The sequence below is a fragment of the Danio rerio genome, chromosome 23 (assembly GCF_052040795.2).
Source record: "Danio rerio strain M-AB ecotype USA chromosome 23, GRCz13ab, whole genome shotgun sequence".
Lineage (NCBI taxonomy): Eukaryota > Metazoa > Chordata > Actinopteri > Cypriniformes > Danionidae > Danio > Danio rerio.
In genome coordinates this window covers 42,598,794-42,602,500 of record NC_141043.1, presented here as the reverse complement: position 1 = coordinate 42,602,500, position 3,707 = coordinate 42,598,794, and positions in this window count along the sequence as shown.

Below are 3,707 nucleotides of genomic sequence, written 5' to 3'. Positions count from 1 at the left end.
ATTAGGACCCACACAGACCGCAGGTTTGAATGGTGTCATACTGTCCCGCAGTGTTCATTTAAAAAATGAAATTCAGCCATACATACCTCTGGCTACATAATGTGCAGTCTCCAGAAACGTGTATAGGGCTACGTTTTCAATATGAGCCTATGTTGCCCAATATGCAATTCCTCCATTGGAAATAACAAACTTGCGCATGGAAAAGACGCGATATGTGAACGGCCCAAGGCTTGCGTCATTTGCAATCTCCAGCAGTTGATCTTCTTGCACAGACATGCTGGATTCGCCTGATTTGTTGAAAATGTGTTGCGGATCCATTCCTTGGCAGTCCATGGGTCTTTCACTGGGCCTTTTCCCCTTCTCAAAGAAACTTTCCAAAGATGTCCGTTTCTATACTTTATTTTGCTCACTTACGGGTTAAATTTGGACGCTCAAGTGACTGAGATGTAACCAAGAAAATAGGGTCATTCTTCAGAATAGAGGATTTTTCAAAATAAAAGATCGTTCAGACAAAAAATACAATGGAAATCAATCATGACTGCTTGTGCAGTACCAATTGATCCAATGATCCACACACGGCCTGGGGAATAGGGACCACTTCACTAGAGGGTGCTGTGTACAACCCGTGTACTCAAATACATTACTGGGGCTCGTTTTCTCATATGTCCCATTGCGTGTAAATCCACTAGAGGCCGCTGTGGACATTTCTGGAAATCTCAATGTCCTTGTCACACGCGTCCATGAGAGAAGCTGGTCGGCTTGTCATTGTGTATAATATATTACACCTTCCCCAGAGCAGAGAATGATCTTGTAAAGAACGGGGTTTAGGGAGGCCAGATTCTTAAAGTCCCCTTGAACCGGAAGCTGCAACCATTTTGTTTTTCCTATTGTGAAGCAGTTCCTAGAGAAATGGATATTAAATGAGAAAACAGTGGGCGTGGCTTGTTTTTCTTTTTTAAGCTGATTGGATGTAGTAAAATAGACATTACGACCAGAACGATCGGTGTTGTGTGTGGCGTTCAGTCATGCCTTCAATTCTATTTTTCAATTGATCTTGTTTGTCCTGTTTCCCTTTTCAGTTTTCTATTGGTTGATTTGGTGGCGTCAGGCATTTAAATCAGACGGAAGTGGACTTCTCGCGATCCCTCATTCCTCCACACCACCACAGTTTTTGACAGCTTTGGAGTGGGGAGCTCCAGCCTGCTTTAGGTTTGTTTGGTTGTTATTTATTATGCTGTTGGGCTCCCCATATCTTGTCAATTTGGATTGTTTTGCTGGTTATGTAATAAATAATTTAGCCGGAGCCCTTTGGCCGTTGTTTATTTATGTTGCGTTGTCTTTGGGTCACGAGTCGCATTTAAGTTTGGGACTGTATAAATCGGGATAAGAGTTTCTGGAAAGTTATCTCAACCTAACAGACTCCTCCTGCACACCACTTCTGCTTGTTGTCAAAACTGACAGTTGGAGGGGGCATGGTTAGGCATGTTAGCCACGCCCACTACCTCGGATAGACGAAATCTGAGAATTTAACTGAAAACAAACAGGAAGTGCATTTTCAGATTTCAATTTTATATTACAAGGGCAAACTATTTTTCTTTTCTTAATAATACACAGTGTTCACCACAAAATTAGCAACGTGAGCAAACAAAATCATATGGTTAGTTTTGATTTCATGTGTACATTAAACAAACCATTTCATGTTGCAATGGATGTTGTAGCGTATGTCATGTGTCTTTTTAGGTCTTATGCCAGTTTCACCTAGGAACTAATTAAGGCGGAGCTGATTGCAGGGGGAACTATAAAAAAGATGCACCACTGTGAGTAAAAAGACAAACGCTGCGTCCGAAACTGCATACTTCCATACTATATAGTACGCTAATATCAGTATGCGAGCCGAGTAGTATGTCCGAATTCATAGAATTCGAAAATCAGTATGAGAGAAGTACCCAGATGACTTACTACTTCCGGCGAGATTCCCATGGATGCTGCGCTTTCCCATGATGCATGATGCGCTATCCCACGACGCAACTGACGCAGGTAGGTCACGTGACCATGACAAAATGGCGGATGGAGTATGTCAGAATTTCATTCGCTTCACTCCCATTCATGAATTCGCTCGTGTGGCATTATGGGATAGCGCAGCATGCATGGGATGCGCACTCCAGAATCTCGCCGGAAGTAGTAAGTCATCCGGGTACTTCTCGCATACTGATTTTCGAATTCAATGCATTCGGACATACTACTCGGCTCGCATACTGATTTTAGCATACTATATAGTATGGAAGTAAGCGGTTTCGGACGCAGCCAAATGCATTCACTTCCTAGCCGCTAGCATTCAACAAGCTAAGGAATTCTTATGCTTTTCTTGAGTTTCTCCTTTCTTTAAGCAGCCAATGAGGTATGTTTGTTTTGTATGATTTGTTGGTTTTGTTTTGAAGTGTGATGTTGTGTTTATTTAACCGTTTGTTTATGAGCTGTGCAATTTATGAAGTTACATTTTATTAGTTAGGATTATGTGATCATTACATTATCTGTGACCTTAATGTGGTGATTTGGATTAATTTGATACAGAAATATACTGTTGTAATTTATTGTTGTATGTTTTTTAGTTCTTACGTCTGGTACACCCCTGATGTCTTCTGTTCTGCCCTCTATGTTGAGAACTGAAGAATTGATATGAAAATAAACCAGTCAGTAGAAAAAAAAAAAGACTCTTGCTCGTTTGTTGCTGGAGGGAGCTACAGATGTTATGAGTAGGGCTGGGTAGTAAAATTGGTATCGTATTGATTGATCAAACACCAGTCAATATCGATGAAAAAAGTTTGGAATGAAGTTTCGGTATGAACGCTTTAGTTTTATTAAAATGTGTCTGCTGAGCGCGTGCCTTGAAAGTAGTCTCAATAAATCGAATCACTTTTTGTTGTCACATCATCAGCAGCACGTGTGCTATGATGAGTGAAAAGCTTTAGGGTGTAAGTTTGTCATTTCCAATGGAGGCGTGCGTCTTGCAAAATGCGCGTATGGCAGCAATGTGTGGTTGTTGCAAAATCGTGTAAGTACACTAGATCTATGCAATCTGCTTCACACTTTGAACGGAATATACACATTTCAGTAATAATGGCAGACTAATTACCTCAGACACACACAGTGCACCCAAACACTGCAGCGGTGTTTACTTTTCTCTATAACCTTGTATCGGAGCTGCAGCAATAATTTGTCTGTCATCCTCTGATAAAACGGCTGTTGGTCGCCTAGTTATTAGAGATGCCAGAGGAGCGCGAATCCCATAGTAAATGGTGAAGGAAACTACACGCTTGCACTTTGTTACTTCAGGTCAGAATAACAACACAAGCGAAAATGAGTGCAGTGGCTAGCAGCAGTGAGGAGATTGTAAATAAAAAAGGATGTAAGGATGTCAACAGAGTGGCTTTTTGGTTTCTTTTCTCGTCCAGCCAGTAGCACCACATCTGAAAAAGTTTTAAGAATCGGGGGTAATGTAGTCATTTAACTTCACAATTTGTAATGGTCAGTATGTGTTTGAATAATGATGGCTTGTTTCTTTTCTTGAAAGCTCGGATTTGATTATCACAATTGTTTTTTGTTTTTTTGTTGTTGTTGTTTTTTTTAAGAGTTTGAGGTTTACTGGATCATTAATATTCACACCTTACAGATGTTGATCTACCTTAAAGTTTGCTTTGATTGTACAG